Source organism: Desmodus rotundus, chromosome 11 (genome assembly GCF_022682495.2).
Source record: "Desmodus rotundus isolate HL8 chromosome 11, HLdesRot8A.1, whole genome shotgun sequence".
In the NCBI taxonomy this organism is placed as follows: Eukaryota; Metazoa; Chordata; class Mammalia; order Chiroptera; family Phyllostomidae; genus Desmodus; species Desmodus rotundus.
In genome coordinates, this window is record NC_071397.1 from 3,667,174 (window position 1) to 3,682,167 (window position 14,994).

General features: G+C 39.7%; 1 protein-coding gene and 1 non-coding gene across 8 annotated transcripts in view; one reads left to right on the forward strand and one right to left on the reverse strand.

Moving 5' to 3' along the window:
• The window catches only part of FKBP5 (FKBP prolyl isomerase 5), a 95,160-nt gene extending 80,395 nt beyond the window's left edge, over nucleotides 1-14,765 (reverse strand). For 2 of the 7 annotated variants that reach the window (XM_053913759.2, XM_053913760.2), the window contains exons 1-2: nucleotides 14,635-14,765; nucleotides 14,083-14,263 (exon numbers count right to left, since the gene is read on the reverse strand). The gene's annotated coding sequence lies outside the window, so the exon portion shown is untranslated. Of the gene's footprint in view, nucleotides 1-10,192; nucleotides 10,270-13,839; nucleotides 14,264-14,634 lie in introns of all 7 variants that reach the window. The other 5 variants (XM_053913754.2, XM_053913756.2, XM_053913755.2 and 2 more) reach the window with 3 other exon arrangements.
• LOC112302507 (small nucleolar RNA SNORA73 family) lies at nucleotides 2,087-2,295 on the forward strand. The gene has a single exon (XR_002974564.2). It is a non-coding gene; the product is annotated as a small nucleolar RNA SNORA73 family (small nucleolar RNA).
• Nucleotides 14,766-14,994: the final 229 nt, after the last annotated feature.

Sequence of the window (14,994 nt, forward strand, 5' to 3'; positions counted from 1 at the left end):
TAGACTGAGGATTTCAAGGACAGAGAGGAAAGCAGTAGCAGAAACCCACTAAACAGGAGAAAAGAAATGTGCATGTTTATAAAAAGAAATGGACAAATTACAGAGGCATAACAGTTCAGGAAAGAAATTCATGAGCTTCACTGTCAAAATTAGTTTGAATAGAAGTTTCAGTTATATTGAAGTCAGGAGAAATAGTGAGAAATGCTAGAAATAAAGCCTTAGAAATGTTACCTATAATGCACAAGAATGCTTCACAAATCACCCAAGAAGTCCTCTCAAGTCCCCTTAGTACATGTGGAAAAGATGTCATACTGCTTGGCTTAATCATTTATAATTGTGCCCTGACATAACCACCCATTATTTTCCAGCAGACTATCCCTGTTGGAAATGATGATTTGGCATCATCATTTCAAACAAACCTAGGATTATCTCCCCTTCATTTATCACTCAATGTTCTATCTGAAATGCATTTTCCCTTCTCTCAACTTATAACAATGTAACATACTCTAACCATGTTTGAGGCACATTCTAAGTGCTCAACATGTTTTTTTTTTTTTTTTGCATTTTTAAAGGTTTTATATATTTATTGTTAGAGAGAGGGGAAGGGAGGGAGAGAGGGAAAGAAACATCAATGAGTCAGAGAAACATCTATCAGTTGCCTCTTGCACACCCCCAGTTGGGGACCTGGCCCTCAACCCAGGCATGTTCCCTGACCAGGAATCAAACAGCAACCTCTTGGTTCACAGGCCAGCGCTCAACCAACTGAGCAACACTATCCAGGATTTGACATGGATTAACTCATTTAATTCTCTCAACAATCCTAGGAGGGAGGTTAAATAAATTACTTAAGATTACACAGTAGCAGAGCTAGGATTCCAACACAAGGAGTCTGGCTCTAAGATGCCTCTCCTCTTAATTTGCTAACTAGCCCTTCAAAGCTCAAACAAGTTCTGTCATCTTCCTGAAGTTCTCATCTGCTAAGCAATTAATTACTCCTGCCTCTTGAGTCATTAAGTAAATCACTCATTTGTCATTTACCATGGGACCTGGTACTTATATTTTATGCATATGTTCTATCTTTTCTACGAACAGGATCTTGTCTTATTTATTCTATAACAACATTATTTAGAACCTCACAATTTACTATCTGGAACACTAAAGTGCTTATTAATAAAACTATAATAGCATTTAATATTTACTGAAGACACATACCAGGCTCAAAGACATACGAGGCTCCAGGCTAAGTACTTTATATGTATAATTTCACTTAATCGTCACAACCCTGAGGTAGATATTAATACTGCCCCTCCCAGTGTTACAAAGAAAACTGAGACTTAGAAAAGCTAAATAGCTTGTCGATATCACACTGGTGTGGCTCAGTTGGTTGGGCATCATCACACAAAGGTCACCAGTTCGATTCCCAGGGCATGTGCCTGGGTTACGGGGCTCAGTTTGATTCCGAGTCAGGGCACATATGAGAGGCAACTGATTGATGTTTCTCTCCACTTCCTTCCTCCTTTCCCCTCTCTTTACAAATAAATAAATAATTTTTTTTAAAAAAGAGAATCTATGCCAGCCCTGGCCAGTGTGCCTCCGTTGGTCACCTGTATACACTGAGTCATCTGTATACACTGAGAGGTTGCAGGTTAAATTCCTAGTCACAGCACATACCTAGGCTGCAGGTAAGATCCCCAGTTGGGGCGCATATGGAAGGCAACCAATCAATGTTTCTCTCTCACCTCAATGTTTCTCTCTGTCCCTCTTGTCCCTTCCCTTCTCTCTGAAAAAGCAATGATGCCCTAGCTGGTGTGGCTCAGTGGATTGAGCACAGGACTGCAAAACAAAGAGTCGCTGGTTTGATTCCCAGTCAGGGCACATGCCTGGGTTGTGGGCCAGGTCCCCACTGAGGGTGCTCACAAGAGGCAACCACACATTCATGTTTCTCTCCTTCTCCTTCCTTTCCCCTCTCTCTAAAAATAAATAAATTATAAAAATAATTTTAAAAAACAGTGAAAAAAATGTCCTTGTGTGAGGACTTATAAAAAAAGAGTCTATGCCATACTCTTAATCTCCAGCCTACCACAAAACATCTTGAAGAATCAGTCCTGACAATTCAGTTCAACTTGCTCTTCCTCTGCAGCAGTAAGCTAAACATTAAGAATTCAGAATTATGTACAGTCCCTTTCCACAACGTTGGAGAGAAAGCCGGGCCTTGAGTCTGTGCCTGCATATTCCTACAGCTTCTCAGAGTCCTTTGGACAATGATTGAGGAGATAAACCATGCAGGAAACATTTAGAAGAAAAAAGGAAAAAAAAAAAAAAAGAATTCAGAATTAGAGGTACAGATGTTGCCCTCAAGAAACAGGCCATTGAGACTTCAGGACCAAACTATGATATCACTGGCAGAATCACCATCATCAAGATTTATATATTTTAACTTATATCTTAAATCAAAATATCAAAAAATCCTTGGAAACTCTTGCACATCATTCCTTCTCTTTTTGGCTCCCTCACTTCCTTTACCCTTGGACTCATCTTTCCAGCTTCTGTACAATAGAGTAAAAGGATCCCATTAATCCTGGCAACTATTAGGATGTCTAAATTTAACTTACTGATAGATCAGACTCAAGGGTATATATTAACTGAGGGTATAGCTGATGAATTCCACACTCACAATAAAATATGGGCAATGAAGGGCAGCTAGAAAAAAAAAATGGCAAAGAGAAGCAACAGAAAGAGGAATGTGGAAGCCACACTATAAAGCAAAAACAAAAACAAAAAAAATGAAAAAGGCAGGAAAATGGACACAAATAGAAGGTGAAAGTAAGAATATGGAATGAATTCAGTGAAGGTACATAAATGAAAACACTAAAATCTAATCCATTTTATGAATGCTAACTCCTTGAATTATTTCTTTTCCTAACCTCTAGTGGAAACAAAAAAATGTTTATAAAAGCCCACTGAAAAACCATTAATTATGAACAGTATGTAAATTAGTTTTTTCCTGAGAAAACACTCATTTCAAAATTTCAGAGCTGCGAAGAGACCTTAAAATACTACCTAATGCAACCCACTCATTTTACAACTAAACCAAGGCTCAAAAAGGTTAAATAACTCTAACTTGCCTGAAATCAAATAACTACTTAGTAGCAACACTCTTGAATCTTATCCCAATGTCTATTCTTACCACACTAAGCTTCCAGAAATGGTGTATTTTTCTCCTCCACTTTCCACTCTAAATAATGATTAATTTCTGCATAAGCATCTCAGAATCCCCATATTATTCCTAGTTCCCACAGGATAAAATCATCAGATATTCTGGATTATCTAAAATAGTAAGATAATTACTTATTCCCAAAGTCAGTTATTTTCAATTGGGGCTTGGATCCTACCAGGAAGAAATGCAAACATTTCCCAGAAGAGCAGAAAGATGAAAGATTTCCATAAACTGACCAAATGCAAGCCAAGTTCATAAACTGTAATCTCTCTGGAAAGGAATCAGGCCCTAAATCCTGGGAGGCTGGATGACTGCTAATGGGAAGTGCAACAGATATCACTTATTTTCCCCTTTCTATTTTATATCCTCCCAACTAACCACAGTCTCCTATCTTTCTGACAAATGTCAATTCCAGAAGCCTGTTAAAAAAGGCAAGGTAATAAAATAGAGTATCATGTCACTTTCAGCAAAAGGTGGCTTTCTGATGGGAACTATCATTGCCAGGAAATAATGGGAAAAGGGACAGGAAAGGAGTTTTATGGTAAATCTACAGACCTGTACTTTAGCCATGAAACACTAAGAAGCCCTGGAAAATATGGTATATATTCTCAGTATTTCCCCCACTGCAAAGCACTTGCAGATATTCTGGGCTATAAGGAACTCATCCTGTGGTCTAAGGAAGTCTGCTGCTTCCATTCCTTGATAAATTGTGGGCCCTGCCAGTCACCATTCACCAGGTTATTTGAGCTGAATGATTTGGAAACCAGCTACAGCAGTACCCCTTTATCCACAGTTTTGCTTTCTGCGGTTTCAGTTCCAGAAACAAACAATTCATAGGTTTTAAATTGCACGACATTCTGAGCACAATGATGAATTCTCACACCATCTACTCCATCCCACACAGGACGTGAATCACCCCTTTGTCCATCTTATCCATGCTACGTCTGCTACCCGCACATTGGTCGCTGTCTAGGTATGGCAGTGCTTGTGTTCAAGTCACCCTTCTTTTACTTAGTAAAGGCCCAAAGCACAATAGCAGTGATGCCGACAACTCAGTATGCCAAAGAGAAGCTGTAAAGTGTTTCCTTTAAGTGAAAAGATGAGGGTAGTACAATAAGGTATTTTGAAAGGCCACATTCACATAACTTTTACTATAGTATATTGTTGTAATCATTCTATTAGTTGTTGTTAATCTCTTACTTTGCTTAATTTATAAATTAAACTTTATCATAAGTTTGTATAGGGGTCAAACTTATCCATAGTTTCAGGCATCCATTGGGGGGTCTTGGAACTTATCCCCTGCAGATAAGGGGGACCTACTCTATTGTATTGGTTTAAATACAATAATTACCTAGGCCTTAAACATGATGTGTTTTCCTATAAGGCTAACTGAAGCCTTTTCTTTCTTCGTAGAGAATAAAGTTTTTATTCACTCTCCAAGAAGGGAGAGGGGCATGGTATGGAGAGATATATCAGCATTGAGGGGTGGGGGCTTTGAGCTTTTATTGGATTATCATTGGATTAAAAAAGGGTGGGGGTGCTGTTGTATGGCCCGGGGCTGTTGGAGTGTTTTAAAAGGAGGTTGCGGTTTGTTCCAATGTTATCTTCTGCCTGTGGCCGCAGGCAGCGTTAGTTCTGTTCTTGCTTTCCAGTCCTGGGGACAAGCTCAGGAGAGTAAAAGGGCAGTCATATTGAACAAGGTCATAGGCCTGCTGGGCAAAAGGGGCCACAATAGCAAATGGGGCTGACTTTATCCTTTCATCCCCTCCTCTGGTCTTAAAATGGATGTATTCTTAATGACCTAGCCCAGTTCTGGTTTGGGGGAGTAGGGACAAAGGTCTCTTCTTCTGTAAGTACTTCAGGTAGGCTAGGGATGTAGAGCTGTTCCTGCCTGTGGGTCTGGGTATGGGTCCTTAAGGAGAAGAGGGTGGAATTGGACAGCCTAAAAAGTAAGAGCTGTGGTTGGAGGCCCTTTAATCTCCCAAGCCTGGATGCGCTGTTGAAGGATATAAGATATTTGAGGAGACATGGCCTAAAACCAAGATTAAAGAAAAGGCTGCTGCCCTGACTAGTGTAGCTCTGTGGATTGTGCACCAGCCTGTGAACCAAGGGGTCGCTGGTTCGATTCCCAGTCAGGCACCCGCCTGGGTTGCAGGCCAGGTCCCCAACAAGGGGCACATGAGAGTCAACCACACACTGATGTTTCTCTCCCTCTCTTTCTCCCTCCCTCTCCCTCTCTAAAATAAATAAATAAAATCTTTTAAAAATTAAAAAGAAAGAAAAAGGCTGCTATAGGTCCTACAAAGGGAGTTGGCCAGGAAAACCAGGACCAGATATTGGCCTTAAAACCCTAAAAACGGAGAATAGTAGGTAAATTTGTATGGCTGACACCCCATCAGTAGTTCTCAATAATTTCAAGTGAAGGGATGAAAAACTGAAGCATCAGCTTGGAAGAAAACTAGAAAAATTAGGATTCAATCAGTTTGTGGGTGACAATTGGACACTGCAACTTCCACTGAAACACAATTACTCTCCCTAAAATCACCCTCATTTTATCAATTAAGTCCAGTTTCAATTTGGCCTGACTTTTGCATGAACACAAGAGAAGTAATTGATTATATAGGCTCTTTCGAATCTGCTTTGCTGGAATCTTCACAAGGAACCTTTAGACTGAGCTTTAGTCAGCCCTTCAGGGCACAGTTGCCGTATGGCTTTGCCTGAAATACCTATTAGTTTGATTGGATTCCTCAAGTTTTTGAGGTCTCCAAAATGTCTTGAGGTTCCTTCCTTGCCATCTTCCAGGAAAGCAGACTTTGTTCCTTGCCTGGAAAGACCACCATGAACCACAAGACAAAGCAAGGTACCAGGCCGTTTCTCCAAGGGGCTCTAACTGGTGAAGCCTTTTCGGACAGGGAAGAAAATGCCCTATTTTACTTTAGAAACCTAGCTTAATTTTGATATGTATGAAGTTTATTATAAATTAGGAATAACTTCCTGCTTTAACATGTTAACCAAATCAGGACAAATATAGTAGAAAAGGACAAAAAGATACAAAGAGACATTTTAAAGTTAGAGACAAAGTGATTTAGTGACTCACTGAGCTTACGAAATAAAGAAGAGTAACAAATGACCAGTAAGAACAATGGAGTGATTAACAGCTAAAGAGGCAAAGTCTGAAGAGCAGTGGGGTTTCTTTGGCTGGGGTGGCAAGGGTTATTGGGAGTGCAGCTGGTAGAGGTGCTATTTAAGCGTATTTAGTTTCAAGACATAGGTGAAAATCTGGGCCTCAAGTTCAGACAGAAGATACAGAACTGAGACCTAAAAAGCACGGTAATGACTGAGTTTTTAGAGAAAGAGAAGGTAACAAAAATATTTAGGCAACAGCATTCCTCAGATATCACATGTTGAAGATAATCTAACTTTCTAAATGAATAGTGCTTCATTCTTTAGATATAGGATCTTTGGATGCATTTATGCTAAATGAAAGGTAAAAAAATTCATCTTTCTCTCCCAGGCTATGAATTACAGAAAGATAAAAACTGTTTCAAAATTAACACTACCCAAAATCAAGTCTTTGAACTAAAATACGCTGCTTTTTAAGTTTCTCTATTTAATAATAAAACTTTCGGGAAAAAAACTGAGAGAAAATAGGGTACATCAACATAAGAGTTAAAAGCACTCTAACCAAAATTTTGATAATTAATAAATCTGGAGAATAGATAGATGGAGGTTTATTATAGTGTTCTTGCCAGTTCTGTGTAGTTTGAACTTCCAGAAGTAAAAGTCTAAAAAAGACTACCTACGGATATATTTTAAATTCATGTCAGTTAAGGCATGACAATGCAAAATAAAATTCTAACAGATAAAAACTTTTCAAATGTTTTATTAGTTTTTAATAAACCAATGAAATTTATTGGATATGAAAGGGCAAAAGGCCCTGTCTGTCATTTCAGAGGAACATGAACATATTCATTAACTGGAAAAAGTTAGCCCTTTTATTCATGTTGGCACATGTTGGACATTTGTCATTTTTCTCTTCAGTGAACTTACATTTTTGCTAAAGGAAAATATATAGGCCACATAAATGTATGGTTTTGGTTAGTAAAGTCAAAATAGGTGTTTATCCCAAGTATCAATGATTAATTGGTTGAACCTGCTGGTTAGGCCACCTATTACTTCAAACATCTTCCACTCTAGTAAATAATCAAATAAATCACTCTCTACATAGATGCAAAAAAAAAAAAAATTTTTTTAATGAACCAGCCCTGGCTGGTGTGGCTCAGTGGACTGAGTGCCAGTCTGCAAACCAAAAGGTCATGGGTTCGATTCCATGTCAGGGCACATGCCTGGGTTGCAAGCCAGGTTTCCCAGTTGGGAGCATTTGAGAGGCAACCGACTGATGTATCTCTAACACAGTGATTTTTCTCTCCCTCTCTTTCTCCCTCCCTTCCCCTCTAAGAACAAATAAAATCTTTAAAAAAAAATTCGTATCCATAAATTATACCTAACCTTAAATTGTGAACACATATTTAAAATTATATAAAATAACAGAGGGGGAAAAGTTGAATTTTTTAACAATTATAGTCTAAGTTATGATTCAAATAGATGTAATTTAAATCAAATCACTCTACTGAGACTATGGAAGCACTAAAACTAATAGATAGCAGCAAATTCACTTACCAGTGATCAAGAACAGTTTATATGGTTTACACACACCAATATTTCCTCCTTATGATAAATAACATCATCTAAAAAATGACAAAATTTGCTTGCCTCCTGTCTGGTAAAGACCATACAGTAAAGACGGTAGATGTGCAACTCTTTTAACAGGAACAATCACCACCTTGAATTCCCAGAAAGCTACGGCTGGCGGTCAGTCTCACTCCCTAGGTGATATGCACAGATAACAAAGAGAAGCTGGGTTTCCTTGCTGGCAGGTCTGCCTTGAGTCATTTTCAGTATCCTGTTTCTTCTGACAGAAATATGTCATCATGAAACTTAGAAAGAACCAGCATAAATACATGTATGTAGAGACAAAAGACTGTCGATGATTCTTTTTCCACATCATTATTAATTCTGAATAGAGGCATTTCACATTTAGCAAATAATATCATTCTATCTTCAACAAATTTTTGTAGCTTTTTTCCTTACTAAAGTAAAAATTACATACCAGAAGATGCACAGACCTTAAGTACTCAGTTCGATAAGTTTGAACAAATGTATACATTAACAACCAGTGAATCTGGACATTCCTTGTACTAATCTTGCAACTTTCTGTAACTTAAAAATCATTTATTTTGGAAAATAAAGTATCCAAAAGTGTACAGCTGAACTGCCATCATCTAAATCAAGCTATAGGATATTTCCATCTCCCTCAAAAGTTCCCTCTTGCCTTTGTCCAGGCAACCACAGTACCCAGAAACCACTGACCTGATTTCTATCACCATACCTAAGTCTTGCCTCTTCTTATATTTCTTATAAATGGCATCATTTGGTACATATATGTGTGTGTGGCTTCTCTTGCTCAGAATAATATTTCTGAGAATCATATATGTTGTTGCGTGAATCACTAATTCATTCCTATTATGAAAGAAAGCTGTTACGAATATTTTGTGTCAGGTTTTTTGTAGGCATTATTCCTCATGATGCAGTAAGATTTCATTCAAAGGGGTAGGGAGTTTCCACATAAATAAGCGTGGGAAGTCATACAGTATAGATAAATGGATTTATATATGCATATATACATATAGGAATTATATATAATTACACATATAAAATGCAAAAATATAGAAATTTTATCTATCTACCTGTACCTGTGCATCTATCTACCTGTATGTATACATATACAGTTGACCCTTGGACAACACAGGTGTGAACTACACAAGTCCAATGGTACGTGGATTTTTTTCAATAAATACAGTAAATGTATTTTCTCTTTTTTTATGACTTTAACATTTTATTTTCTCTAGCTTAGTTTATTGTAAGAACACAATTTATAATATTGTACAAATCATAGAAACTATGTGTAAATAAAGTGTTTATGTTATCAGTAAGACAAAGGCAAGCTTAGAACAGTTATCTCCATATCTGCAGATTACCAGCACAGGTTGAAAGTACTGTTTTGGATCTGCAGTTGGTTAAATTCGTGGATATGAAACCTGTGAATGCAAATGGCCAACTATAGTTAAGTTTGGAGGAGTCAAAAGACATACTCCGATTTTCAGCTGGGGGGGCGGGGGGTCAACACCCCTAGCCCCTGCCTGTTCAAAGGTCAACCGTACACACACGCACACATACAGATGTGTAAGGGAACAGATTCTGAGAAGTCTACCTACAACCAATAAAGATGTATTAAAATAATTTATAAAGTTCATAGTGAAAATCTAAGATGGAAAAGATGACCATCTCAGTTTTCCTTAATAAGTATTATGGTATGTATTAATTTAAGAATAATTCAAAAGAGAAACAAATTTCTCTCCATGTAAATTACCCTATTCTGTTTCAATGAAATACCTTCTTCTCGTAACAAATCCCCTTCCCAAACTAGAATTTCTAAACATTAAATGTTATCCTCCACTGTGTAATAATTTTTAAGCAAGGACAAAACCTACACTGTGTTGAGATTACAAGATTTTATTTTATTGTCTTGCTTTTTAAAAAAGTTAAACATGGAAACAATTCCACTGGTTAATATGTAACATGGGTAAAGACTTATTTTTATCCTCATTCAGAATACATTTTCTCCATTCCTAAAAGTAATTTACTGCAGCATTAAGTCTGTAATAGAAACATTTTGACTTTCAAATTCCACTGTGTAATTTTCAGCTGACAGTAGAGGAGGTTTTTAATTTCCAGAGGTAAAAACATTAAGAAGTATATGTGCAGCCCTGGCCAGGTGGGTCAGCTGGTTGAAGTGTCATCCTGTGCACCAAAAGGTTGCAGGTTCCAACCCAGTCAGGGGACCAGGGCACATACCTAGATTTCGGGTTTGATCCCCTGTCAGGCTGTAGCAGCCGATCAATGTCTCTGTCTCTCAAATCAATAAACATATCCTTGGGTGAGGATTAAAAAAAAAAAAAAAAAAGGAACATGAGTGCAAATCTTGTTTTTGAAGAGATCAAACTGAAATTCCCATCCCTGCTTCTGATAATCAAATGGTCACTTTCAGGGCACTGGGAGTGGCTCTTCACTTAATATCTATAAATTGCCAAGATGGAGGCAGAATATTATATATGGTTCTAGAATTAACCACTGCCTGCTTTAGGAAGGGTTTCCAACTACAAAAGGGAAAAAACCCTCTTCTAGTCTTTGATCATTCTCCATCTCTTATTCCTTCATCCAAAAAATGAGCAATTTCAAAAGCATACAATTTAAACGTACTACACTTATAACCTTAACAAAAGTCTTAGTATTTGGATGTTCCCTAACTTTCACAGATGTGCAACTGTTTACTTAAAAATCCATTCTTTCACTCTGAAAATACATCATTCTCATTTTTTCTAATTATTGTACCTCTTTCTAAAAGAAAACAGCCTTGAATAATTCTTTCAAAAATGACAACAGCTCCAAACAGCTACAATTCCCAACTTACTTTCAATATCTTTTGCCTGATTGTCAGAGAATTAAATAAAATTTTATTCTTATTTTTAAAGTGTTTTTCTTCCAGACCAAGGGTAGAAAACAGGTATATCAAATACACAGACCCCAATACACTCTGGTTACTCTTCTCTCTCCTACCAGATGTTTTCCACAGACTAGAATTAAATACTAAATTTAGCATAAAATGCCCCTTTTGAAGACTTTAGTCTTACATGTTTAAGCTTCAGCAGAATGTAGGTCAACTCTCATCATAACAAACTATGAGGTACAAATTATTTTCAGTGCATACTTGAATTTCAGTGTTTCAAATATTGCTAAAATATCCTTAGTAACTGTGAGCTATACAAATTACAGTTACAAGGGTATAGAGGCCCTGCTATAAATTATCCCAACCTGTCTCATCTGGCTGAACTGTCTTTTACCCAATAAATGAACATCTTATTTGCAAATTAAATCACACTGAAGGGGCTACTGTTTTTAAATCAATAGTTATAGGATGTACATACTACTGTCTACCCAGTCTGATGAGTGTAGATTTAATTTTCTCTACAATTTGGGGGATTAATGTCAAAAATTAAAAATGCACTATAGAAAAATTCAGAAATGTAAAGTAATGAAAAAACAAAATCTAATTATTAATCAGCTAGGTTAGAAAGATCAGTTTCAAAATTATGAAATACACATTTTAATTGTTTAGCAGTAAGTAATTACAGAATTTAGTGTGCCAAAATACGTGTAATATAGGTTCTTCTTTAGGAATTGTGAAGATTATCAGGGTGGGGCAAAAGCAGATTTACAGTTGTTTGTATGGAAAATAATACAATAATTAATAAATAATGGTAGAAGAATAAACTCTGTTTCGGGTACTCACAACTACAAACCTACTTGTGCCCCACCCTGCACTAGAGGCCTACCTACAGTGGATATTCCTAACGCTAGGTTAACATGCGTATCACTGTTAAATAAAGCAGTACTAATGTCTAACAATGTCATTTGATTTATCCTCAAAGTTGGCTGTTCTGACATGTCCTTGTTTTTTTGTGGCTTTATTCATTGAAAAATATTTACTGTCAAACTCAAAAAGACCCACACCTGACGGTAAACGACCTACAAAACACTCCCAATGTTTATTGTGTAGATGTGAGAATTCAACTTACGCTTAATTTTGAAACTGAAATGTGGTTGATAGTTTTATGATATGGTCTACCACAAATTAAAATGGACAAAAATCAGCAATTAAAATATCTAAAAACTGAATTTGAAAACGGGCTTTTAATTATAAAAGGCACTTTTATAGTTGAAGTTCCTAAAGTATGCTCTCGTGTAAATAAAACTATGAAATATAACTTTAATTTTTATGTGGTGTATTTAAGCATCATTACAGAATAAAGATTATAAAACTTCTAATTACCCATAGTAATTAAACTGATATATTCCCCAACCTTATGTGATTCCTTACAACTAGTTACATAGGAAAAAATCCCAGTCTACATCAAGCAGAGCCACTGCTCAACCAATATACCCTCAGGGTCAAAAAGCCAACCCAGCTTTAACAGCAGGAACTTGTACAGCTATAGAAAAAGGATGTTCTTTCCGCTAAGCTAAGAAACATTTAGGAAACTAAAAATAACCCAAGATATGTATTCTTTTCCAATCCAAGAATAAACAGAAAATTTAAGATTTAATTAGTTGTCTAATCCAATATTTTTTAAGTTTTTCATGTTGAACTGGTTAAAATTATGTTTTAAAAGGACATTCATCCCAAATTCCCAAAACTAAAAAAAATTACTCAGAAACATACTTATTTCGTTAAATGTTGGAAAAACAAAAGACCTCATAACATATAAGCCTGTTGTTTTAGAAAAATAAAACACTTTACAAAGTAAAACGTTTTACAATGTACAATATTTTACATTGATTATTTTTTAAATCCCAGTCACAACTAATCTCTTGGTTAGAGTTCTGCTTTAAATAGTGTTGCTAATTAGGTAAGTAAAACTACCACTCAGTGAAACACCAGTAAGATAGCATAATTAATAAAAATTGTAACTTTGTTAAAAAGTTAAACTTACATTAAGTATAAATCATATCCAATACAGAGATAAAACAAAACACACGAGGAAGAAAATGAGTAAACTAAATGTTTCTCACAAATGAATGTTATTAATAACTCTCATCTAAAGAACATATTTTAAAAATAACTATTATATATTATTTTTAAATACTTTTCTGTAGATGCCCTAAATTGGTTAGAGTCATAACTGTAGATTGTTACATGGAGGTCCGCTGGGAGAGAGACAAACAGAAAACGCTAAGTGAAAGTATGACAAATAAAAATTTCCCACAAGAACAATAACTTCTTAAGTCTGCCCTGGAATTTTGACTCCAACAGCGGAAGAAAAAGCTACTATAATTCTCTAGAGTAAAAAACCTTTGGGGTGGGGGCGCGAGAGGACTCCATAGAATATTGAAAATGCTACACTAAAATACTGCCTCTACTTCCCTCTGGTCCACAACGTGCCAAAGTGATCAGACAATAGAAATAAACAGCCCCGTCTCCCCCCAGAGAGGCAAAGCAAGCGCCATCCAATGTTAAGCATTCTGCCGCTGGGAAACATCCTCCTGAAGAGTAAATGCAACACCAAGAGCTCAAACTGCTGCTTGCAGAATTTTCTGAATGGCGGCCAGACGCGGTCTACGCGGTCCGGAACCCCGCCGACGGATGTCTGGAGTTCTGAGCCCTCCATTTACAACTTGTACCTTCCTATGCTTTCGCCACCACTGCTGAAAACGATTTTTTTTTAACGAGACTAAAGTACTACTCTCGGCTCACCAATGGAAAGACGTCAATCTATACGCTGGGCCCCCTATTTTTTTCTTTTTTTTTTATACCCAACACTGGGTTTAACTCCTACAATGTCGCCAGGACACCTTTTAGACATCAATACGGGGAAAGAAGCGAAATGAATGAGGAGCCTTAAAACAACTTTTAAGTGGCTTCCAGGTGGCATTAGAATAATCACCTGTTAGAACGGGCGCCGCGCTGGCACCCTCCAAGAGGGCCTGAGAGCTGGGATGCTGGTCCCAGTCCCCGTCCCGGCGCGACAGGTGAAGGCGGTGAACGCGCCCGCACGCCCACCGTGCGGGGAGCGCAGAGCTAGAGCGAGGAGGGCAGCGGCCGGACACTCCGTTATCCTCACCACCCACCGGCCCCTCCTGGAAAGCGAGGCTCCATCGCGCCCTCGGCGTCCCGGCGCGCAGCTCACCCCGGCTCGACTTCGCCACCCGCCCGGGCCGCGAAGGCGAAGTTTCTCTCCCTCCCGTGGCGGCAGCTGCTCACGCACCGCCCGCTCTGCGCGGGTCCAGTCGCCTGCTCCGGGCGGCTGCGGTCACGGCCGCCAGGCCGCGGGCGAGTCGGAGACCACCGAGCGGAGCCGGAGCCGGGACCTGTCAACCCAGGCAGGAAACAAAAGCCGAATGAGGACCAGCGGGCGCGCCCGGCTTCGCCTCCGCGAAGGGGAGCGCAGCGGGGCAGGGAGCGGCGCCCGTGGCCGCCCGGCTCCACGCCTCCCGAAGGGAGCACCGGCCTCGCGGCCCGGCCGGGCGCAGAGGGGCCCGGAATGGGGCTGGGGGCCTGCACCGCGCTGGCCTCGAGGCTTCCCGGGCCCCGCTCGACCAGACGCGCCGCTCCGGAGCGAAGGAGCCGCGTGAGGGGGCGGGGAGGTGGCGCGGCAGCGGCCAAACCGTGAAGGAGGGGGGATTCGGATCCCAGGGAGCCGCGGCTGCCCGCCCGATCCCTGCTGCCATGGCGCCGGTACCTGTCGCCGCGGTTGCTCGTCGCCTCTGTCTCTTTCCGCCTCACCCGCGCGCGGTTCGCCCTCAGCCCGCCCACCAAGCCGCCCGCGCGCCGGACGCTGCCGCCGGAGACTGGCAGCGCCGGAGAGCCGGCCCGAATCCCAGGGACAGCGCCCGGCGCCGTCCCGCCCCTGCCGTCCGCAGGATCCGCCTTCCATTGGGCCCCGGAGCTGTCAGTCCGCCCCCAAAAGGCGCGCGGGCTGTCACTCTGCAGGTCCGGATTGGTGGGCGCCCTCCGTCCATGCAAATGAACCCCTCCCCTGTCCATTTGCACCTCCGCTTTAGTGTAACCTCCGCCTCTTCACGCCAGCCCACGTGTCTGG